Below are 26,972 nucleotides of genomic sequence, written 5' to 3' on the forward strand. Positions count from 1 at the left end.
ACGAGCCACAAGTTCAGATCCCTTTGTTACTGTCCAGATTCATCAGGAATAACCCGCACAGCTAAATGCACATTGATCCCTCTGTAAAGCAAGCACTGTAATCTGAAAATAAATTGTCATCATGGAGCAAGTGCAAGGGATCATAACACTGGCTTATCTTTGAGTCCATGTTTGATCGTGACTCCATGTTTGATCGTGACTCCAGCCTGGAAAAAGGTTCATGTTTATTCTTCCATGTCTGCCATAATAGATGGGACTTACCTTCGCCTTGCAGCTATTACAGCGGAACACAAAAGCATAATCTGACATTTACGCTCATTTATGATTATGGAGAATGTGCTGATTATTTATTTCACCTTGATGTATAGCTGTGTCAGAAAAATACTTTTTAAGCATCTTTGAAAAGTGATTAGAAAAGGTTGAAGAAAGCCACGCTCCATCACCACCTGCCCAGTTGCTTTTATAATATTTGTTCATATCCATTAACTGTTTGGTTTATTCATAAGAACAAATTTCAGTTTTATTTGTAAATTGCCAGTCCATCACATGGGACCAAGAATCAATCTACGCCTACATGAAGTATGGTTATATGAATTAAAGATGAATGAGAACAAGTAGAAGCATTTGAAAGAACATCTGATAATAAACTCTTTAAATTAATTGTACGGACACAGTGGGGATGTTTTGGGCTTATTTGTATGGAAATTTGTGTAGTGTATTAATTAAAGTGTTCAAACTTGAAACTTGTTGCAGATGTAAATGAATTCCTGCCATGAAGTTTGGTTTCACAACATCTTTATTTGTCTGAAGATTGATGTAAACCTTTTTTTTACTTTTCTTGTGTAAAGGTTACAAGATTCTTTTGCACGGTAATGATGATGCTGTATCTTGTATAACATGTGCATTCGGTCTCTTTTCCCTTGCATGGCACACATCCATAAACAATTATAGAAAAATAATGTAGTGATGAAGATGCACAGTTGCTGATGTGATGGAATCAGCTGTGGAAATCTAAAAACAGAGCCTTTTTTAAAAACTAAAAAAGAGCCAAAGAAGACTTTTATGACAATGGCCTTGAAATAGAAGAGGATGAATAAAATGAAATAAACCTCAGGGAATTAAAGGTAATACAAAGTTTTGGTATGGGGTCATGAATTTGGTTCAAATGAACATATTGGAAGCATATGCAATCCTACAATAATTAGTGATTGTTGTCGCAGATGAAATCGAGTCTAAAGTTATGAAATTGTAAATAATAAACTCTTTATGTTGTAGAGCTCCCTCTCAAGGTCAAGATTTTAATTAAGCTATAAAACAATGTTTATTGACTAATGTCAACTGATTAGTTATTCCCGTTTGGAAATTATATATCACAGCTACATTTTCTGAGATTTTCATGGTCGCAGCTGCCATTGTACGGCCGTATGCGCTATTTGAAAATTTATCAAAATTTACCGGGAGCACCGGTAATTTTTTATATTCAATTTTTTTCGAAAGCAGAAATGTTTTAGGGGCTAAATTTTCCTGTGCTTTTAATACATCCACAGGGGCATCCAAATATATCAAAATTGTAAAGAATCACTATCGACCCAATTTTCAAAATTTCCCAAAACTTTGTATTACCTTTAAGCTGTTTTCATGAAAATCTATAACAATTATTGCAGAAAATTACTTATTTGCACAATGCCATGAAGACATTTCATCTCTTACACATGAGTTGAATCTACTTCAGCAGCTGAATCGATAGCAATGGAAGTGTTAAACTTTAGCAAGCGTCTTCAAAGGGTGCCTAATTGGTCATTGGAGAGGTACATAGGATCTAAGACGAGGGACCATAATTCATTAGTTTTCTGAGAAGCTTTCATCGATGGTAAGATGTCTGTGGCTCATTACCCCCAGCCGAAGATGAGAGCTCGTCAATGACTGGATGAGAGGATTGGAGATTGATGTAGGCTCCGACTATATACACAGACCTGTTTCCTCTCTCTCTCTCTCTCTCTCTCTCTCTCTCATCCTCTTTAATTGCTACTTTGCAAACAAAATGTTGATGAAATGACCAATAATTGCTTTAATGTATTTTGTGAATATGCATACCAGTCTATACTCTATAGTACTATGTTTCCTTACAATACACCACATGCCATTCACCCTTCTGTGTTCATGTGCAATTTCTGTCTTTTGTTGGTGTTGTGTTTTTTGTGTGTAGAGGATTGAAGATTCGGTGCTATTTTATGCGGTACATGTTTTCCTTGCATTCTATCGGGACCTACACAAACCACATCATAATTTTATATATTTTTAAATTTTCATTGAATGTTATATTTTTATCAAAATAGCTTTGAAATACATTTAAACATTTTATTATGGTGGCCCTGAAGGGACATCGCGAATAGACTAAATCGTGAAAAATATGCGATAAAATTCACGATATCGTCAATTTTATCGCATATTTTTCACGAAGAAATTCACGAAATTGACGATATCGTGAACTTTATCGTGAACTTTTCACGATGAAATTGACGATATCGTGAATTTTATCGTGAAAAGTTCACGATATAAAGTTCACGATATCGTCAATTTTATCGTGTACTCTATCGTGTACTCTATCGTGTACTCTCCTGACGGGCGCTTCGTAAACAAAACCAGGCCTAGCTGGGGGAGACAGAGAGAAGGAAAAAAGGGAAAGGGAAAGAGAAGATAAAAGGAAAGAAAGAATAATAAGAAGAAAAGAGGGAAACGGGGGGGGGGGGGGGGGGGGGGCGAAAGGCTCTTGCCTCCTCCCCCCCGCCAAAAATAAATAAGAGAGAGAAGGGAAAGGGAAAGAAAATAAGGAAAGAAAGAAGAGGAATAAGAAGGAAAGAGGGAAACGGGGGAAGGGCGAAGGGCTCTTGCCTCCTCCCTCCCCCACCCCCGCCAAAAAAATAAATAAGAGATAGAGAGAGAAGGGAAAGGGAAAGGGAAAGAGAAGATAAAAGGAAAGAAAGAAGAGGAAGAAGAAGAAGAAGAAAGAGGGAAACGGGGGCGAAGGGCTCTTGCATCCCCCCGCCCAAAAAATAAATAAGAGAGAGAGAGAGAGAGAAGGGAAAGTGAAAGAGAATAAAAAGGAAAGGAAGAAGAATAAGAAGAAAAGAGGGGCTCTTGCCTCCTCCCCCCTCCCGCGCCAACAAATAAATAGGAGAGAGAGAGAGAGATAGAGAGAAGGGAAAGGGAAAGGGAAAGAAAATATAAAAGGAAAGAAAGAAGAAGAAGACGGAAAGAGGGAAACGGGGGAAGGGCGAAAGGCTCTTACCTCCCCCTCCCCCCTCCCGCCATAAAGGGAAAGAGAAGGGAGAGGGAAAGAAAATAAAAAGGAAAGAAAGAAGAGGAAAAAGAATAAGAAAAGAGGGAAACAGGGGCGAAGGTCTCTTGCCTCCTTTCTTTTCTTTCTTTTCCTTTCTTTCCTATTCTCCCTCTTTTTCGTTTTTCTCTTTCTTTCTTCTCTTTCCCTTTCCTTCTCTCTCTCTCTCTTATTTATTTTTTGGCGGGGGGCGGGGGGACGAGGCAAAAGCCCTTTGCCCCCGTTTCCCTCTATTCTTCTTCTTCCTCTTCTTTCTTTCCTTTTATCTTCTCTTTCCCTTTCCCTTTCCCTTCTCTCTCTCTCTCTGATTTATTTTTTGGCGGGGGGGGGGGGGGGGGCAAGAGTCCTTCGCCCTTCCCCCGTTTTCCTCTTTCCTTCCTCTTCTCTCTTTCCTTTTATATTTTCTTTCCCTTTCCCTTTCCCTTCTCTCTCTCCTTATTTATTTTTTGGCGGGGGGGGGGGGGGGGGGGAGTGAGGAGGAGGCAAGAGCCCTTCGCCCCCCCCCCCCCCCCCCCCCCCCCCCCCCCCCCCCACCCCCCCCCCCCCCCCCCCCCGTTTTCCCTCTTTCTTCTTATTATTCTTTCTTTCCTTTTATCTTCTCTTTCCCTTTCCCTTTTTTCCTTCTCTCTGTCTCCCCCAACTAGGGCTGGTTTTGTTTACGAAGCGCCCGCCAGGAGAGTACACGATAGAGTACACGATAGAGTACACGATAAAATTGACGATATCGTGAACTTTATATCGTGAACTTTTCACGATAAAATTCACGATATCGTCAATTTCATCGTGAAAAGTTCACGATAAAGTTCACGATATCGTCAATTTCGTGAATTTCTTCGTGAAAAATATGCGATAAAATTGACGATATCGTGAATTTTATCGCATATTTTTCACGATTTAGTCTATTCGCGATGTCCCTTCAGGGCCACCATATTTTATCCAGGTTTAATACACCGTGCAGACATTAATGCACTAATTTGGTATTGTTTTAATGAAAATAACCAAGTTTAAGTTTATTCTTGCTTAAAAGAATTTGAAATGTAATAACAATGATATAATTCATAATATTTTTTGTCTTTATGGTTATACCAGACTAAAAGTAATTTAGTACAAGTATTGCTATCCCACAATGCCCTACCAATCTCTGTTTGATCTTGGTTACTACAATTGTCATCAGATTGGTTAATGGCAAAAGCAGAAGCTCTAGTTATAAACCTGTTGAACATTAATATACTGCAGCAATCTGGTGTCCTTTGGGAAGGATCAATGAGAATGCCCTTGAACCTTTTCTTTTGTGCATCCATCTTTACTTTTATTCTGTGCATCCATGCTGTATCGTGGGGGGGGGGGGGGGTGAGGGGTGGTCTTTATATCAATTGTAAGCTAGTATAAAAAAAGATATACCCCATTCACACTTACAAGTCTGATGCATAGCCAACAGTTGGTGCGGAGTAGGGTTCAGAGTGTTTAATGATTATGGCTCACTAGAATTGTTTTTCTTTTCCTACTTTTTCTATTTTTGGTTAGAGCTTTTAGTTAATGCTGCCTTGCGCCATTAGCTTATGAGAATTTTTTGACTTTTGATTAAACTTTAACTTAAGGTTATTCCAACAAAAGAATATAGTTTATTGCCACATTAAAAGGATTTTACATACCATCTCTTTAACCCAAAGGACAAGGGTTTAAATAGGCTGAATTATTCTTTTCTTATGCAAATTGGCAGTGACAAATATATATCTTTTTATAACTATATGTAGGTCCATGCTATTCAATATGATTGACATTTATCTATAGATGTCCATGTGTTGTTCAAAATGATTTTAAAAGCACCAACATCTCATTTGTTTGTGTAAGAAAAACTGACAATGTAGAGAATGTACAATATTTTACACTCTCTGTACATGCATGTATTAGCCCTATGCTTTTAGATTATGAAATCATATTGATCCGGAACAACAACAAAACTTTTTGCTATTTGATGGGTTATCCAATACCAAATACCTTGCATTAATACTAATTACAGGGTAAACTTCACATTTTCCTGCTTGATGGCTATTTCAAATTTCTAACACTTATTCCCATGCACTGAGAAGCCTTTGGATCACAGTATTCCCTGCCTTCGAATGTAGAAACCCATGCTGCGAACGCTAGGCATTGTTGAACACTTTATAGCATGCACTGCCAGCAGAACAGTTACTGTTTTGTTTGTGCCACTCCGAGTTTGCATTTTTCCTTTGTGCCATGTATGTGCAAACAAAACAATCGTAAAAGCAAAACGAATAGAGATAACTGGTGATGAATCAAATGTTTGCGTTCCCAATCAGGTCCGTATACAATATCTTTTTTTTGGTAGGGTCATCGATAGAGTGCTTGTCAATAAAGGTTATTACAGTAGTAGAATTTAGTCACCTTGAGATTTGAATGATGCTCCACATTCTAAAGCCCATGCATGTCAGTCATACTTTACCTCACAAACAGACTGTGATCATTATGTAAGGTATGTAGGAAGGATGAAATCATTCAGTCCTTCAAAATGTGAATTTCAGTAAAAGGTGGAACATCTTATCCAAGATATTCCTTTGTTCAGATAGATAATAATAGGAATTATGTTTTTTTAAACAGAAATATAAAGCATTTCCTGAAAAAGAAAATCATGCCCCCCCCCCCCAGTAACTCCAATCTACACATAATCAGATTATACTTTGAAGAATATTGATTGAGTTTTTAGCATTGCATTGAGAAGATATACTGCACCTATCAGTCAAATTATGAGATTGTGCTTAATATAATATAAACAGTATTAAAAATAATAATAATAACATGTCTTTCTTATGCCTTTGACTGGGGAAAGTTTGTTATATTAACAAGTCAGAGATGTTTGTGGAACAATTTTCTTGAAAAATGAAATCAAGAAGCCTATTAGGGAAATTCTAATGAGATCGGAGACATGAAAGTGTATCTTATCTTGGAATCTATTTTCATTATAATTGCCCCAACAAGATTTTTAGATAGGGTATGAGAGGAATATAAGTAGGTCCTAATGAGGATCATTATCATTTTAGACCACCCTTGTTTATGATCAATTTCTGAATTTCGAAAGAGACCTTAAATGCAAATATCGCTCAATGTCCTCTCAAATATCAACAAGAGATTGAAAACATTCTATTTGTATACAGATATATAAACAAGACGTCATTTCTCCCCCGTTCTAATCTGACTGATGGCAATTACTGGGTCTTCATTGTAAACACAAGAGACATTTCCATTTTCACGAGGGCTGAGCGGTAGTAAACCAAAGGTCTTTCTTTCACTACTGTGGTTTGTATTTGAACGATGAACCACACAATATATCAATCGTAGAATATATTGCTAATTGTCTGTATTTATGTGTCCCTGTCTAAGAAATTGATGTTTCATCAGGTTTATCTCAAGTCTCTTCTGAAATAAGTTCATGTGAAATATTTTCTGAGATATTTTATAATTTATATTTCATTTATGTACTGATGAATGGTTTTAAAATAGACATAATGATTTACCACGATTGTTAATGAAATGAATATGAATTTATTGTAATGAAAAAGCACAAAATAAAGATAGATTTTGTAAGTGATGAATGCCTTTCATATTCTTAAGAGTTTTGTTTTATTTCAATATTATTTCAATTTTGGACTCCAACACGCAGAGCAGACTTTGACACGCAATATGAATCATACCTTCCCAATGCTTAATTTTGGATCCTAGCATACTCTGGAGCTGCCAAGTAAACTCCCAGATTTAATCAATTTTATGAGTTCATTCATTTCATAGTGGGATTCATATTAACATAAGGATTTTGCTGGCCTTGGAAGGTACACACAGGGTTGCGTTTGTTGATTTAACTTTGCGACCAGGAGACCGGTTTATGACAAATGCGCTATTGCCCATGTACTTCATCAATGTTGAAGAAGGGTGCGTCTATCAGCAAATTGCTTTCAATTTTAAAGGGAAAACTTGCAATCATTTAATGAGAATTGTGATCTTGACAGAATGTTTAGAAACCGGCAGTATTACCCTGATCTCCTGTGCTCTCTGGAGGAAAAAACACATTGCTCTGCTTGGGATTAATTGTTGCTCTCTTTTGGGGGATTAAAGGAACCCCACACTTGTGGAATTGTGTGCATACACAGAAGTGTATTTTTCTGTTAGATACTCTTTGAGCAGTGTTTTTTTAGTACCGGTAGTTGTTTTAAATTGTATGAATTAAGAATGCATCTTCTGTAATATTATTTCTAGAAAGTAATACTAGACCATCTGAAGTTAATTATTTCAAACTTAAAAATGTATCCTTGATCCAGCTATAGAAATCCTAGAATTTTGCTATATCCTCAGCTAATTCCCAGAAACCAAGGAATTCTTATGTAGGCCTACATTTGCTAAATGCAACATATGTTCATTTCTTCTGTCTTAGAAAGAAGTTGATGATGATTGTCTTGTCTGTAGTCCTTATTTATCCAAGTCTTTTATAACAAATAAATAAAAGGAGATAGATATAGGGATTACGTTTGACATTATCAGTGTTGGCATTTCAATTGAACTGAAAAATGCTCAAAACAAATTCCCAATACAAACTCATGAAACTGTAGCCTAATTACTAATCACATTCAATTACTTAGGACAGTCATTAAATGCCTGTGATGTAACGTGATGTGTTTGTTCAATCGTTCTCGTTATTCCCCGTCTCCAATCCATCTCATCCGGTTATGTGCTGTCCGCTTGTCACCATTAATCCCGCATCTCGTTCGTCTTCATCCGACTTCATTTCATCCAATCATCATTAGGCTTGTTGCTAAGGGGAGGACGATTGGAGATTAGTTAACTTGAATGTTGCTTATTGCATTCCAGTGCATGAGTTGAGGAGAAACAAGATTGCCTCTTTTTGATGTATTTTGTGTACTGAATTATCTGTAAATTCAGAATACATGTACTACAAATTGCTAAAACTTAAATGTGCATACAGAGCAAAAATTACTGCAAAATACATTTGTCAAACAACACCATGTTGAAACTAGAATAGAATGGAAGAGAAACGCATTGACAAATATATCTTTAAATTGGCAAAATAAATTACAATGCAAAATCAATCTGAGAACTGAAAGAGATTTTGAAAACCTTGGGTCATACTAATTGCAATTGAAACTTTACTGTATCCTAGTGACATAAGTATTGACTAACAAACAGATCCTAAATTCTTTGAACAATTGAACAACCAAAAATTCTCATTCAAAATTTTCAAACGCTTCTTTAGCCAAAGTGCCAACACCAAATCCCAAAGGGCAGTTATGAAACCTATTCAAATCAGTGTCACCAGTAGAGTCTAGACGAAGGAAGAAGCAACCGGTTAGAAGCAGCAGAGATTGCAGAGAAATGTCTTCCATTCTTTAATTAACCGCTGTGTGAGCAGCCTTGAGATATGAATAAAGCTAGCAGTATGAGTCACTGAAGAAGCTTACATGTAGCTTCACACCAATCAGTAGACGACGGACAGTAGGGGTCCAGTTTTCAAATCTTGATGGAAGGATGGTGATCTGAATTCCCAAATAATCAACCGAATTCCATCCCCACTGATCACCTTCATTCATGAGAAATAATACAGGTTCTCATCACTGATAGATTGCCTTTCTTTTCCATAAAGTCTGAAAGGAAATATATTTTAAACCTGTTGAGTTCACAACTGCTGTTGTGCTATTAATTTAATACAGGAATCTTTTAATGAAAGATACAAAGTGTTTATAGTATTAATACAGGACTCTTTAAAAGAAAGATACAAAGTGTTTTAATAAGTCTACATCTAAAGAAGATTGTATATAATGCCAAGTTGATTTGCAATGGCTGTTGACTGATTGTTTGGTGTATTTTCTTTTCTTGTGTATTTAACCAGGTCTGAAAAAATATGCACATACAGGCTTTGAATCAAGATTGCAGGTTTTATCATCGGTTTTGTTCAAAGATGACAAAATTTGCCTTTTAGTTTGACACTTACATGTAGTAGTTCAGTTTGAAACCCATATTTGAAACAGTCTGCATGAATTTACCAGCAGTTGATACTATTCAGTTTGGGCACAGGTGTGGTTTTGGGGTTACCTGACATCCACAGGTCAAAAGGTCAGGCATTTTTTAACAGTAGAGAGTACAGTAAAACATATTAACCCAGGTATGTTTGTGCTTACCATTGGCTATGTTCACATGGAACTGTTGCAGTTTTAAATGTTTGTGAAACCTTGAAGTTATAAATAATGATCCAACGAGGGTTCACACAGGACCAATGAGTATTCGTCACGACAAGCCAGACAAGCAGGCATATGAGCTATAAGCTCTAGTATTACCTCTAGTGTGTCTGCACAGCACAGCATAGTGAGGACTCTCTGCTGCTCATAGTTATTGTGCTAACCTAAACATCGCTCATGGTTTATAACTGAGAGTAAGCTTTGTCTGTTTGGACTTTGGAGCCAGAAGGTCTTTAACTCGGTCTCCAAATAGATAACTTAAAGCTTTAAACTTAAAACTTCAAGATGTCTTTGGAGTTTAAAACAATGACGTTAACTTAGAATTAAAAGTCTGTCATGGGAACCTAACCATTGAGGGTATCTGGTAGTAAGTGAGGTGTGAAATAGGGTTCATGCCCGTACGACCTCTAGATCTGTACTGCTTGATCCCCCACACAGCTTCCGCTTTCCATCAGGGTCTGGGCCCCAAAGTACACCCTACCTGTTATCCCCTTCCAATAAAAAAACAACAAGCTAAGCCATGTCCCTTTGTGCAATGCTTAAAGAAAAGCTGAGTACTGCTCAAGTGCTCATGCAATTCTGCTGTGAAAGAAATGTTCTGCAAGTAATGATGATGTAATAAAAGGAAGTACACTCAAGGTTTTGGAATTGTCAAATTGATAAGAAATTTACCCAGTCTTACTGAAAATCCTATGCATTGCTCACAGAATGGGTATATCTGACAATGCTGACACAAATGTTTGGTCTAAACCTTTCAGCTATTTCTCCTCCTATTTCAAATATGAGGGTATTTGAAGACCACACCTTTCGGGGACACATTCAAAATGGCATTTCAAGGTGGGAAACCTCACAAATTATATTTTCATATTAACCAAAACTCAACCTTCTCTTTAAGTAGTGTATATATGGCTTAGATGATATCTGTAATTTCAAATCACAGAGGAAACAATGGACTTGAAATCTCCACTGTTAGATCTTGTTTACAGATTTGAGCTTAACCCATGTTGCTAAGCAACCATGTGAGGTTCCCTTGATGTAAAGTTAAGTCTTGGATTCAAATGGCACCATTAAAATCTTTCTGTCCTTGATTGGATAATAAACTAAATATTGAATATGATTCTGAATAAAGGACGGGTCCTGAATCATTTGCCCTCATCATATGTGGTTTGTGGGAGAGTTAAGAATCTTTTTGTTGGCACTAATTCGGTACAAATCACTCTAAATCTTTTCTATTTGGTCCTCAAACAGCGTGGAATTGCCTGATGTTGAACTCGCTCGAGGCATAATTGAACAACAGGATCTATACATTGTGCTTTTATATAGACCATCAACAGGGCTAGAACTGAAATAGTTGGCTGGTGTATTGCGAGTTAATAGTCCTTGTCGTGGAAGTTTTAGTCAAATGCTCCGATGTGTAGAGGATATCATGAAAATTTGAATTGAAATTTCTTTTAAAAACTCAGGGGGCTTTTCCAGTGTTGTAATGGCTCATTTATAATGACCAGATTGGTGTTTATCATGTTTAATCATAAAAGATGTCTTTTTAAGCGGGAAATGCACAAAAGCAATTCATCTTAATTACTTGTGCTTCCTGCTGAGGTAGATTGTACTTGTTAACAACTTAACATTAATATCACATAATGGCTTCTTGATATTGCTAACAGCTATGTGATTGCATGCTGTCTAATTGCATGATTTCAAATACAAAAATTGAAATTACCGTACCGGTATTGAGAATTACCCCCAAAGGTGCTTTGGAAAGGGATATTATAAAAGAAAATAAAAGTTGAATATGTGTTTCCCACCAGTTCTCTCAAAGAGTTTAATTGTTGCAAAAAGAGGGAGATGAAAATGGGGTCTTTTCTGAGTGCACTTTACTTATCACAGTCTATTCAGTATCAAAGTAGTCCCATTTTAGGTTCAGTTTACCCATGATTAGAGACAAAAAAATTGAATAACCCGAGGAAACAATGTCTTGACGAGCACTCTTTTGACTGCAGCCCCAATGGTAACCATAGACATAGCCATAGGTTTGCCAAAACACTATGAACTTGTGGCTGTACTTGAGTCGTATTGTTTGTCCTTTGGTCGTTGCATATGCAACAGTGTCTCAGGTTTAGGTGTGCGGGGATAACGATGATGACTGTACAAAGCTGGACTGTTTCTCGGGCGGGCGAGTCAATATTGACCAAGGAAGATAAAGAGCAAATAAGGATGGTGTCTGTTTTTATATCAGGTGTCATAGTGACATCTTACTCAAGTTCTTCCTCCACTGTTAAATTTGAGAGGTTGACACCTCTTGCAAAGTTCAGACCTGTATAAATTCATGTTTTCCTGATTATGATATTACAATTTGAGAATATTGAGATACTGAATGGATAGTTAAAAGCAAACAAGGGGTGTGATGAAATTTACCTTAAAAAAGTTGAAGTAGTTATTTAGGAGAGAAATATTAATTTAAGCCGTTCAAATGTTAAACACATTACACGTGTGTGTAACTGTTTTGCTAATTTGCTATAGATTGTTACTGTTGTTACTGAGCTAGATGAATGAGAATGTTCTTTTGAATGAAGGGCCCTTTTACCAGCAGCCATAATGTTCAGAAATGGTTACAGGAAAAGTGAGAAGTGAGGAAAACATATTTGCCAAACGAGCTGAGCAAAGAGCAATCTCTCACTTTCTCCAAATCATACCCCAGATCTCAGTTTACCGAACATGATGATAGGCTGGGTTTCTTCAACACCAGGCTCTGCGTTGTATGAACAGGAGAGCTTGCTTCGTTGAGATATCATACAGCATTTGATTATATTCCAGTCACGTCTGGAACTCACCAAAAACACATGTACCGAAGTAGCTCCGTTATTAAGTTTCCCAAATGGGGAAAAAGGGAAAAAGGGAGAAAATGGAAAGGGAACAATGGATGTATACTGCCCACCAAATGTTATGCCGGCAGCATCTTGGTTGATGAATGAAGCTTTTAACTGAATGATGTTCTGTCCCTTAAGACTAAGAGCTGTACCGTATCTTTGAATGCGTGCTTCTGAAGGTAGTTGGAACATTATGGATCGTTTTATCTCATCGTCCCATGCAATTTTGTAGTCAAAATGAATGATTTATAAAACGAGTAACTGTCAGTTTGTCTCCTAAGTATGATTGGAGTGGATAGTTGGAATACATTGTTCCTTGTTCTGTAATATTATAGCTATATATGTACTTGTAAATTGTGGTATTTAAATCAAGTTTTGCCAAAGAGTGTCAATCTAAAGAATGTTTTTCATGCCTTGTTTATGAGAGTTTATTTCTTAAGATTTTCAACACAATAGTAAAATTACAGTCTAACTCTGTTACATTGCTCATTTAGCTCTTAATAATTTTGTTTAACATTTCAGAATATTTCAAAGTTTTGCATAGCTAATTGCCTTTTCTTTTGTATATCATTACCACCATGCACAACAGGGATGGTAAAGATGGTTGAAAGGGAGAATTAAGGACTGTGATATATTAGGGACGATATCTTGCCCATCTCCCTGGTGTGTCTATATATAGTTCTCTATATGAAAGTTGTCCGATAATAGAACAAAAAGCAAGCAGTCCTCTATAGGGGCAGTTACACTGTCATCCAAACACGCCAAAAAATGCCAAACCGGAGCCTGGCCGCGATGTTACCAAGGGCAACTACGCTTTACCGGCAGACATGCCAAGCCCCAAACATTCCAAAACGAAGTGTGATCTTTTGGCGTGTTTTGGCGTGTTTTGGTGTGTTTTGGCGTGTTTGGCAAGTATAACCGCTCGCAGTTGTAACATCGCGATGTTAGGCACGTGTCTTCCGGCACTTCCAGATTGTTACCCGCGCTCTTTTAAACCACGTTCTTCCCGTGTGATATTTATAGCATTTCCATCGTCGCGCGTGTTATCCGTTCATTCAGCTCCGTTTGTTCCAATTCCGTTAACTCATCCTTTATTCAATCTTCGTTATTCCCGTCTGGCCATATCTGTCTAGTAGTAGTATTTGAGTGTTTTGTTAGATTAATTAATTAATCGACGTCGGCGAATTCTCATAATTCCAATTAACAACGATGATTTTCTTAACCTTCCCATATCGTTTTTACTACTAGATTTCGATTGAATTTGGGAAAACTGAATCAGCAGCCGTAGTCCGTACTTCGTAACTTATCCACTTTTGCCTCAAATACTACACGCGAGATAAACAAAACATATCGCATGCATGCGCATGGGATGAATCGCTATTTAGCTAGCTATAGCGCTAGCTGGAAATTGCGCGCGCTAAAAATCTTATAGCAGGCCGGGGTCAAAGGTCGGGAAGACTGCACATGCGCATTACCAACCGAAACACGCCAAAACATCGCTGAACAGCTCCGTCGGTGATGTTTCAGCACAAGTGTAACCGGGTGCACGAAACATCGCGACTTTTCAAAATGAGGTATTTGACAGTATAAATGCGCCTAGTCTAGGTCTCTCCTACTCTCCTTTCACAGAAACCTTCACAAAGGAAACCATCAACAAACATAAGATGTAATCAATCCTCTTCACAACATGCTTTCAGTACATGTAATCACAAGTGTCTACAGCAAAGTGAAACTAAAGAAGATGTCTAAATATTGAAAGTGGTGTATTCCGGTAGCAAGTGGTCCTCGAAAGGCCTACATGAATTTCACTGGCAGAGATATCGAGGACAGGAAAGGTTAAATGTTCAGTTAAAATCAGGAAGATATGTTTTCCCATCTCCCTGATTAAATACTAAACGAGATGTAGATATGCTCTGTGTGGTTTTTAAACCAAATTTGTGAAGCGTAAAAGGTATATTGTAACTCAAAAATGCATGATGATCCAAGGATTTAAACCGGGCTCAATGCTCTTAACTCTTAGCTCTTAACTCATGGAGATACAAATCGTTTACAGTCCATGCTGAACTGTGGAGAAATCTTTACAGTTAATATTTGGACCATCAATAAACAGATGCATGTAGAGCCCTGATGTAAAATATTTGATGGGCAATTGCAAATACAAATGTTAGCTGAAACATGAATGTTCTTTAATGTTATCACTCCTGTCAATATGCCTTAGATAGCTTCCCTTTTAACAAGGCTTCTTACTGTTTGCTCTCATGTAAAGCTACAAGCATTTTAGGGACAAAGATGAGAGGGGGTGAGCAAGTAATGGGTATTTCATCTAACTTCCATGGAACAGGTCGAACAGATGCTGTTTCTGAACCATGAAACCTTTCCAAACCATGAAACCTTTCCAAGACTTTGTATGAAGCTTTTTATCGCCAAATTCACGTGATGTCATATTTTGTCATATGCAGGTTATTCCATTGTAATCTGCATGGAATATGGTTATATGCCAATCGACTTTGAGCTTTACTTTTACATCAATCCACATTAATACAGGCCTACCTGTACTATTTATGTTAAACTCGTGCTAAAGAGGCTGCATTTGTTTAATACAAGAGCTGAAAATATATTTATTTTGCGTAAAAGCCTTGCTTTTGGCTCTGCATACAGTACCCCAACTCAGTGAGTCTCCCAATTAGTTCTACTCATTAGACGCTTGGGCATCACTGCAAGGCATGATGGGATGAGTAAAAGATTGTAAATGAATTCTGGGTAATTAAGTGGAAGGATGAATCACTGATGGAATGTACATTTCAAGGCACAATTCTCCTCCTCTCCATCCTTATCAACAGATCAGAGGTATGGAGCTGTGCATGTGCAATCTACAGTTTTATCTGAAAATCAGTCTTAGTGTGCAATACATTGAATATAAATACAAATTTGCAGTGGTGAAACATAGCCAAACTCTTTAGTGCTTGATGATAACTAGTGGCTTTTTTTCTTGTATCAGACATACCATAGTTTTCCATAGGTACTATTAGACCAAAAATTAGTGTAAGAGGAAGAATACACATGATATACAAATTTGCAAGTAGGTCAAACTGTTTAGCCAGGAGATGTACATTTTCTAGAAATAGGCATTTTAAAATGATGACTTTCTGTGTCTGTTTATTTACAATTTATACATTCCAGTCCATAGATCATCTTAATTGATAAAGAGTGAAAGCATGCAAATCCTCTACGTCATTACTTCATTCCACCATTACATAACTAACTAGGATTAGAAAGAAAGAAAGACGAAGAACAAAAATTGGTGTACATACATGATGAAATGGGGAAAATGGTATACTAAAATTATGTGTTTTTCAGGCCATGGGCAGCATTTTAATTAAGGTAATATTTGTCTGAGTTTATTGAAAGGGGTGTGCATGCATTGTGTTTGGAAAGGGGGATGGAGGAATTTTATCTGGAGGGGGTATTAGTCATAAAATTGAGAGAATAGATGTGGTGTTCTATGGGGAGAGGGGTGTTCATTAGGAGGGAGAATATGAAGTGGAATTAAACACCGATCTTATTACTGATCTTATGGTTATAGTAGTCTGTGATTATATAGACTTACTTGTGGAATTCACTAATATGTATAGTGTAGGCTATAGTTTGTGAGCACATACTCTATTGTTTTAAACTGAAGTTTTATCAATGAAAGTACATGTATAGAAATTGTGATAACAGCATAAGTTCACATTGGGTCCAAGACAGTTAGGTTAAGTGTTTATGTAACTGTTTCCAAGGTAGAAAAATCAATTCCAATTCTGCCATCAATTCGTCGCTGTTTTCACGAAGTGACGGTAGTGAAAAAAAATTGCATTCACTTTGCGTTACGATTTTCCTCGCTACCGTCACTTCGTGAAAACAAGGACGAATTGAACCTTTTTTTTTAATATCCTCTTGTAAAGTCTGCAGTGCCTTTGAGATATGAATATGCAAGGATTTATTCAATGTTTGAGTCATCAGACATCGGGCAATTTCATTTATTTTTAACTGTATGTTTTAAGGTCTTAAAAAATGAAAACTGTTACAGTATATTTTTTTTCCAAACATTGTTTTAATGCTGAAATGAACTATCCAAACATTTAATTGCAAATTGATTACTCAGATCTATAGTCACCACGCATAAAATTGCCCCTTTGAAAGTACCTTTTTTTAAAATTCCTGCCTATATAGTATTTTCTATGTAAAAGTTTGCTCATATCTCACACTTCAAAATAATACTCATTTTCAAAATTGAAGGATGTCAGGAAAAAAATGTAATTCTTCCAAAAGATGGGCCACGATATTTACCCTGCACTATAGACCACCCTCATGCCTGACCAGTAGGACCTGGGACGGAAGGTGGGTCACACGCTGAGGAAATTGAGAGTGGATGCTTCTCCACACCCTCTATTAGCAGTAGACAAACATTTCCAGTTTAAATATTTGAGTCTGGGAGAAAGATAATTAGCCTGCCTGCTTCAATCTACAACAAAGAGCTTGGAATAACATATCAATTGTTGTCGCAATATTTCCAAGACCAAGGGGGTCTTTTAATGAAAAACTCAGAGGTGTTAAAGCAACCATGAGGATGGAAGAAGGGGGCATTGTGACCAAGTGTGAAGATTTCAGGCAGGGTCGGGATGATGACAGGTCTGTTTCCATGGCAACGTAGGCCATGGTCCAAGTTTGGAATGGAAATGGTGGACGGTCTGTTTGCTTACTTTATGAAATGGCAGAGATGGAAGTGGAAACATAAAACTGTCTGATTGTGTGTCTTTCCTTATCCAGTGCACTATCTTGCAATGTTGACTTTCAAAATGTGAGTGGATTGAATGATGAGTTCTATCTCTTGTTTGATAGTACGTTCGTGAAAATGATTAATTTGGAGCAGTCTGGCAGAATAATTTCATTAATCACTTTTGGTTTTCAGGCCCTGCATCTCTGCTACATTTTAAGTGACGTACATGTAGCTGAAACCTGTAGATCTAGGGTATTCATTTTTCAAAGTCACTTACACTTATGTTGACTTACTCTTAAAATTCTCTTTTCAGATTGTGAGACTTAACCAAATTTTCTTTAAATTTAGTGCTTTCTGTTTATTATCTGTTGTATGTGTCTTCTCTTTCTCCTTCTCTCTCTCTCTCTCTCTCTCTCTCTCTCTCTCTATCCCTCTCTCTCTCTCTCTCTCTATCCCTCCATCACTTTCTCTGTCTGTCTGTCTCTCTCTCTCTCTCTTGGGTGATCTGACATTTGTTCTAGTGGCAGTTGCTTTTGGCTTTATTTCATCAAAGTTGTAGGCTTAGGCCTATAAGATGAAATTCAGTTTTAGGTTAGGTTTAGGCCTAGGCATTGTGTGTCTCTACACTACTTCTCTCTCTTTCCTTCCATTTTACCCATTATTCAAACCTCTTTCCGTATGCTAAGAGCAATGATGAGCATTATATATTCAGTGCCTATTTGAGCTTGTATCTTGTACTTTAGCCTTTGAATCATAGCCAGAGGTTATCATTATAACTAGAAATGTAAGGTACCTCGTTAGAGATGAACATGCAGCAATTGGAGTGGAGAACAAACAACGGTAGCAATATGTGAAGAGGCTTTATATTCATTTGGCATATTTAATGAGGTTATATACATGTAGGCATGCAATCATCGTAAAAAATTGTTTTGTAATAAATGTCAATTTGTCAAGAGACTCAAGACAGAGAAAGGACTTAACATTTGAAACAATATAAATATTCTGTACTTCTTATTGAATACTTATTTTGCATCAGTCTCCAACCCCAAAAGACTTTCCAGTACCAGAGGCAAAGCTGTTTACTTCTGCAGACCCTCAGTTATGTACATGTACTTACACTACTTCAAATCACACAGACATGTTTAGTTGTATAGTTCTAAGTTTTCCATCAGATGTTTTTCTAGCCTCCATCCTCCAGAGCACACAAAACTTTGAAATGAAAGGGCTCTGCATGCTAACACCATTACATTACAATAGGTTAAGAGACAGGATAATCGGTGTAATTATAGGACCAATTATCCACGCTCAATCAGGATTCTTGTGGTTGCCATGACAATTAGTCCCGGTTCGATTGTCCTGGCCTGTCTTGGTTAGACCTGAATGGACTGACCACAGGGCTCATGCATGCATTGACCATCAATAACCCTTACTGGACCTTAAGAAGACTTTTCACAAACAATACACTTGAGAAAAGGCAGTATCTTCTCTCATCTATTGTTCACTGTGGTACAGTGGAGCTTTGGTAAATACATGAGGAGGGGCCCAAGAAGAAAAAAGCTCAAAATAACAGTATTGTTTGCAAAATATCTATTGGGGAAACTAACCTAAAATCTTGTAAAGAGGTAAAAACAGAGAAAAGATAGCACCGAGAGGAAACAAAAGCTGCTCTTTTGGTGGGGGGGGGGGGGGGGGTACAAGTTTTGCTGCTTTTTGCAAATATTTAACCCCTTGTCTACTGGAACAGATTGGTTTCTGTATTAAACCTGATGTATATGAGAATTCAGTAGTCAATGGGAACCGTTAAGGCTCATTTGTAGTGCATAAAATGAATTTGCATAAAGTTTGGCTGCCATCCCTAATTAGGTTTGATTTTTGACTTGAACACAGAATCTGTATTTAGTATTTACAGATCATTCCTTTTAAAATGTTCTTCAAAAGTATACTGTACATATGGCACTAAAGACAACAGAAAATATTATTTATATGTACATTGCTTTTGTTAGGTTTCCTTCTACCAGTTAGTAAAAACACTCACAAATTTGTCTCTATTTTTGAAATGCAATACTCTTTGAATCTCTACCCTTAGTACCCTAATTGGTTAAGATTCAATATAATATTCCGAAGAAAAAGCTGAGGAGTGTGAATATTATTGAGATTAAGACATAAAGGGAATATAAATTGTAATATCATCTATATTATATGTCCACAATAACAAAACAATACAAATGAAAACTCCTGTGTAATTTTGCTTCTCTGACCTGAAAACTTAGGAAAGCCTATTTCAATTTACCCCCACCGGATGTTTCTTCACCCACCCTTACCAATGGGTTTATTCTTCTGTTCTCAGCAATCAAAAGAAACTTTTTGGGTCAAGGACCAAAACCACCCACAGAAAGAAAATCCACAAGAACAAAAAATATATTCTAAAGTTGGGTCATTCTCCTTTTCATTCATGCAGTTCAGTGGGAAATTTGTCAGAATCTTACTTTGTATGACCAGCCTATAGTTGTCAAAAGAGGTACGATCATAAGTGCTCCAATTTATCTCAAGTTCATTGGTGATATAGGACAATGGAAGAGTGTAACCACGAATCTCCGGCTGCCTAGGTTCTCCAGCTACGTATAGATTTGTTCATGTTCAGATGTAGTCTTATTCCCTAGACTCACTTCAGATTTTCTATTTGAATATTTTTTTTTGTATTTCAGCAAATATCAAAGACAAGTGGATAAAATAAAAGTAAAGGTTGATAGACACCAAATGTTTGTATATCCATGTGTATATCAGAAGAATTGATGTGGCTGGAGTTTCTCGCCTGTGACATGACTCTTTTCACAGCGTTTCTATAACATAGTAGAGAATGTCCAGTTTACGCCATTCTCCGGGCGATAACTCGAAGCCGACCCAGCTAGCCTCCCTGTTCGTGATCTCCACTCCTCTCCTTAGAATGGGGAGGTGTGAAGCTGGAGACGTCACTTCATATTTGTATTCTGCGCTTTCTTTGTCCTGGCTGATGGGCATCGGAGCTGGAAACGTGATAACCAGTTTCCTTTCTCCATCATGGCGCTCTGGGCATGTGTACTCTGCATGGCCGAGATATGAAATGAGCCCTCGTTTGTTGGGGCGTTACAATTTCTCCAACATTGTGTTTATTATGTACAAGGGTTGAGGATTGTAATGTAACCTTGATGTTCTTGCTCTGCCCTATTGAATCCTTTGTTTTAATTTGATGGCAGTGTATCAGTAATTAAGGCAATAACTGTATTTTGTCTGTTCAGACTTCAGAGCCAGAAGGGTGTTAACGCTGTGTTAAAGTTTATGAGTTAACACTTAACACCCTTCTGGCTCCAAACAGACAATATGTACAGATCCCTCACAATCAATCCTTAAAATGTAATTCTCCTCTTGGGGCTCTTCCGTACTTTTGAAAACAAAAACGTTGTATGATATAAGAAAAAAGAACGTCCTAAAGGAGGGAAATAGAGGGTATTCTTGGAGGGCTTCTTGGAGGGTTTCAGGGGAGGGGGTAATCATTAGCTCTGGGGGCAATGATCACCCTGAATCCCTATCTATTTTTAGCATGCGAACCATGGGATGCTTCCATGGTGGTGACTGTATTAACCATACAGGAATTAGAGAAGCCAGTAGGCCATTGGTTAATGACTTGGTATGTTTGTAATTAATTTCATTTTTTAAGTCCTCTTGTCTTCCTTCTCCTGATCATCTTATTCAATGTGTGCTCCTTGTCTTTTCCCATCTGTGTCCACTCTGTCTTATTTCGTACCCTAGCAAATACATGTACTCTCTCATCGCCCCACCACCATCTCTCCCTATATCCTTCTCAGAAGAGTCCCTCACTCTCGTTCACTCCCTCACCATCTCTCATCCGTCTCATCGAGCTTGACAAATTAATAGACAAGCAGCGAAGCTCAAAGCGGGCTGATTACGTTTTCCGCCTTGTACAAGCCCAACATATGTCCAAGGGTAGCGGTGATAGGGGGTTTCACTTCCAATCACTGGAGTCTCTCCGCAAGGTGATGAGGAGATGAAAGAAAACCAGTTTTCACAGACTGGGGGCACAGATCAAGGCTATATAATGCCATATCTTACTATGATCTGTCACTATTACCAAAAGGATAAGGTGTTATTGCGATGAAAATATATAGAAACCCAGTTTTCACAAACCATAGTCAAAGATCAAGGCTAGTTCCACATCTAACTATGATTCTCTGGTATTGGTAATGGAGAAAAGTCTTTGTGTGCTGTCATTTAATGGAATTCTGACATATCTTGTTGAAACCTGTTCCTGGGTCTCACTGTTCAATAATGAAAACATGACAGGAATCCAGTTCTCTTAAAGACTTCCAATCACTCTCTACTAGTGACGAGAAGATGAAAGCTAGAACCCCAGTTTTCATAGAACATGTCTAGTTCCACAGTATGCTTTGGTTGTATTGATGCAGGGTTGAGATCTTTGTGAGCTATCACAGATTTTATTCTCACACGTCTTGTTGAAACCTGTCCCTTAGTCTCACAGCTCAACAATGAAAGCATGACAGAAACCCTGTTTTCACAGACAATGGTCATGGATCATGGCTAGTTCCACATCTAACTATGACCGATGGGTATCTTTGAAGGATACTGTCTTATGACCTTGCTGTGGGCACAAAATTGAATTTACATTTAGATTTTAATCATATATTTGAGTGGCTCCATTTTACCATAACCAAGCTAAGCTATTGTGTTCTGTGATTTGATGCATTCCAACAAATTTGGCATGAAAATTTACTTTGAGGTTTTTGTACAATGTTTGCAATGCTTTCTCTCTCTGAGTGACGTTTATTTTCTCACTATCCTGTTACAGAATATCAGCATTTAATGGATGCATTCACTGTCAGTCGGCTTCTCAGTCACATACTGTATTAATAGCCTGGCCAAACATTGATGAGCTTATATAAACTAACCAGTCAATGAATAGTAATAAATGAGCCTCGCATCACATGCCACTCAATAGTGTCTCATTAAAGGAAACCTTAACCCAAAGAATAAGTGTAGGTATTCTGAGAAATGAGATGTATTCCTGTCCTTTGATGTACAATATTCCTTACAAAAATGTACAAGATATATATAAATGAAGATATTCCTGGCATGATGTGATGCCTTTTAGCGTGACATGGGTGCAGCCATTTTCTTGAAAATGTCACGTATCTGTTGAAGTTGTACATGTGTCATGCACCAAGCTTTAGTTGGAAAGGATTTTTAAATCGATAACGAAACCTTTACTTTTCAATTGAAAAAAATAATAACTGAGATGATAGAAATTATATTAGGTGACAAATAAATAATAGGGGCACAATTGTAACAAAATTCATTTATAAATACTACACTATAGTAGTTGACAAATCTTTTTCATTTATGAGAAACCTTCACCCCAGAAGAGAACTAACTTATTTATGCAATTTGCGTTCTGGCAATTATAGTACAAAGGATAATAGCAGGTGAATGAAATGCTTCATCACCACACACGTCTGGGTAAGAAGCATCCATAAATTTGAATATATTACTTGATAAACGACTTCACATAGTACGTCACATTATCAAGAAAATGGCGATGCCCATGTCGAGTTGAGAAACTGTACTTTATTTTTGCTTTATTAATCCTCTCTCATAAACTTTGGTAGGGAATCTTGTAGATTTATGGGCAATAATATAATAAATCTCTCAGAATAAGTAAAGTTATTTCTTGGGGTTCGGTTTCCTTTAAGGGAAGCAGAGAGGTGTGAATAGCATCAGTTAGCTGTGATTGCATGGAGGATACCTTCTCATAAAACCAATTCTAATCATTTGTCAAGCAAAGTGTGCATGGTCTGTGTAACTCAGTAACATACAAATATTCCTTTTTAAGTGTAAGGTAGCCATTCAGTTCCTTATTGTAGTTGTTATACTTGGTCGATGTCATCTAAAAAAATCTGATTGAAAATAGAAAATGGAACATATATTACAAATCATGTACATTTCAGAAAGCCAAGTACATGTATATAGTTTAGTATGTTATTTTGTTGATTGGTATTTTGTTGCTTGCTTCCAGCATCATACACTTCATCAGGGATTATGTTCCATAGGCGTGTTCTATGATGATTATTTTTTCAAACAGAATACCACTTTTGTCTCTTGTTCTTCACGTAACTTGTGAACTTTGTTTCTCATCATATTTTGTGTGAAGCTGTTGACTACTGAATTCATTCATACCCATAGGCTTAATATAGGGACCACTCGGTTCCAGTAGGCAAGGGGTTCAGATGACAGAAACTTCATGAGTAATAATTTTTGTTCAGTTTTCATGTAGTGTTCCTGACGCCACCTTTGAAGAAATGTGCATCGCTGACAATTACAGAACACTGAGGGAAGTGTGTACATGTAGATGTAGATGCACACAGGATTTGCTTTGAGTAAATAACGTAATTGAAGTCTATTTCTTTAATCTGCAAATAGACAACTGATGGAAGCATTTGTAGAGGGGAGACAGGGAGATGGCATGGGTGTTTGATGTGAACAGCCAGACTGACTGGGGACTGGGGGAGAGCTTTGAGAGAACAGGATAGGGGAAGTGGTAAGAGAAGAAAGGATAGACAGGGCAAAGGATAAGCCTGATAGAGAGAGAGACAGACAGACAGACAGGGACAGAGATAGAAAGAGAGGCAGAAAACAAACAGACAGACAGATAGACAGACAGATGAGAGAGAGGGAGGGGTTGTAAATTGAGAGCATGTCAAAGAGAGTGATAACAAGTTTTAACAAAAGATTTGACAGAGAGAGAGAGAGAGAGAAAGAGAGTGAGAGAGAGAGAGAGTGTGTGTGTGAGAGAGAGAGGGAGGGGGAGATGGGATGGGAGTGTATACAAGATACAAGATGTATGTATCTTGCACCTGTGGAATAAAATGCTAGATTTATTTTTGCACTTATGTTCAGAAAACTTACTTCAACTTTAATACCCAAGCCCTCTTATAACCCTGGATATCACCCTACACAAATAATCCTGACACAAATCATTGGCGTTATTATGAACTGACGAATCCATCATAACTGTACAGATTTGTTGATCATAATATCACAACGAAATGTTGTCCTGATCCCTCTCTTAAATTTAGTCTACAACCTGTAAAAACTGGCTTTCCATGTCTTTCTACTGTGTGTAACTTAATCAGCATTTATTTTTATTTACTCTGATACATGACAGAACATTTAGGGGAGGGACAGGATGATATCAACTAATCAAACTTATCATCATAAAACTTGAAGAAATCCATATTGAGACAAGATGCTGAGAATATTTCTCAAATTTGTAGATAGGATTTCTGTCTCGTTTTCATTAGTCATCGATCATTCCAGAAATATGACGGGAGAACGAGCTCAGTATCGTCCTGGTCGGGCGGGCATCTCAGCTTGGCAGTGGGCCGTGCTGGATTACTCGCAAGCTGTAAACAAACAAATCAATATCAATAAAAGTCTGACTTTGTCGAGTATAGGATCGATAGATCAAATTAGCAGGGGTATGGGGTTGTTGCTCAGATCACTGTACTCCAGTCATAGTTGTAGATATGAATTACAGGATTTAGGAGGGTACATGTAAGTCTATGAATGGTACACATGGTCATTTAGACTTGTTTGATATGGATTTCTGTTATATGCTATGGCAAATTTGGAGGTGCAAATAATGTTGCATCATATTTTGCATTATAGTCAATGCAACCCAAGAAATTGGATTGTAAAGACAAACAAAATAATGGTTAAAAAACAATCAGCACAATAAGAATTGTAAAATATTTATAGTCTGTGTGATACATGAATAAAAACAACTAACTGGTTCTATGTTCTGAATACCTGCTTTTCAAATACAATGTTGGGTTTTACATGATCACTTGCTCTATAAAAGGAAATCTTCAAAAGTTATAAACTATTCCGTTTACATATCAATCATGAACATGTACATGTATACTACTAAATCAAGGTGTTTGCAAAACTACTTATATTTTCTCATTAAAAAATGCTTTGTTATGGAACTTTAAAAATAATTAGATTTGTAATACTTGTTTGGAACAAGTATAGGTGGGCTGATCCAACAAAAACTTGAGACAAAATAAAGGACACATTTGAGATATCCTATTGTCTCAGCTACAACATACTCAAAGTGCAGCGTAAACGAAGCTAAAGCGACGTAGATATTGCTCGCGAAAGACGGGGATGTAGAATCGAGTTTTGAGAAAAAGTCATGTCACATAGAGAATACACGCTAAATGTGAAAAATTGACATGCCTCCTTTAATCACAAAAATACGCCATGATGCCTTTGTCAAAATAAAGGATAATTGCAACTGCATTTGTGGAAAATTGTCTCAGCTAGAACGTATCAAAATTTGGAAGAAAATCGATCAATATTTACAGAGAGACAATCAATTTTCCTTAAATATGCTGACATCATAATATGCAAATTGGAATTTTGAGTTCGGAGGCCATTATGATGACGTCATGAGTTAATTGAGGGTCAAATGAAACATGAAATCATATCTCCAATTTATTTTATTATATTTATTTTATTATTCAAAATATGAAAACAAAATTGGGGTCACCTTGCAGCCTAAAGAGCTACAATGGATTTTGTAAAGGCATGTTTTTGCCCATATATGCTATGTATTACAAGAGCTCGCGCGCACAGAAATTTTTGTTAAACGGTCGATCGTTCCGTTATTAATAGTCATAAAGAGACAAACATGGTATCAATTTGTTTGGAAAAATATGTGAAATATTATGAAAGAAAAAAAAAATGGCGATTCTATGTTGTGTAATAGTTTTACGCGCGAAAAACGCGCGCGCATGTGTGCGTGCGCGATTTTTTTATAAAATGCTTAATTTATTTTGATTATTATTTGAGACAATTTTGACCATTTAAAAATTTTGCGCGTGCATTTACGCGCGGCCGTACGCGCACGCGCGCGTTATTTGACCTGCAATTGACCGGACGGATATTGACCTTGAGAAATGAGAAATAAGCTTTGGTTATGAAGATATGATCATGTGTTGATTTTCGTAAAATTTTACAAAATGGCGCCTAGATGACGTCATCAGTAAAGGTCAATGTTGAAAACGTTATTGTGCTTTGTACATATGCCTATACATATGTGTGCCAAATTTGAAGGCATTTGATTGAGCCATTTTCAAGTATTTCGTGCTTACAAAAATGTGGTTCGAAATAAGAAAAAATAAAGAATAATAAATAAATAAATAAAGGCAATTCTAACGAAATTATAAGGTGGTCTGTACGTTATACAGCCCACCTGATATTGGTAGTCATTTCAAGTGAGTGGCAGTACTTTTTTTTAATTAAAAGCTTTAATATGCATTACATTTAACAGTTCAAGTAAAAACTTGTAGTCGTTAGTAACTTCATGAATCTTTCCAAGAACTTACAAAACAAAAGTTTTTACTTATAGTTGAAAGTCAATGTCAACACTTCTTAGATTACCATCAGACTGAATTTCTATCAATATTTCGATCATGCCTCATTGTTTAAACTGAGTTGGCACCCCAACCAGATTTCTTCATCATTATCTTAAATCAATGTGCTCATTAATGTCATGATATTCCATCAGAGTTAATTGCACAAACATTTCCAGACCGTGCTAGTTTCTTAATGGCTCTGTCATGAGCTAGATGTGCTTGTTAACCTTTTGCCTGCCAAGTGTGCTGTTTAAAGGG

This window comes from Strongylocentrotus purpuratus, unplaced genomic scaffold (assembly GCF_000002235.5).
Source record: "Strongylocentrotus purpuratus isolate Spur 01 unplaced genomic scaffold, Spur_5.0 spur5_scaffold_10, whole genome shotgun sequence".
Taxonomy (NCBI): domain Eukaryota; kingdom Metazoa; phylum Echinodermata; class Echinoidea; order Camarodonta; family Strongylocentrotidae; genus Strongylocentrotus; species Strongylocentrotus purpuratus.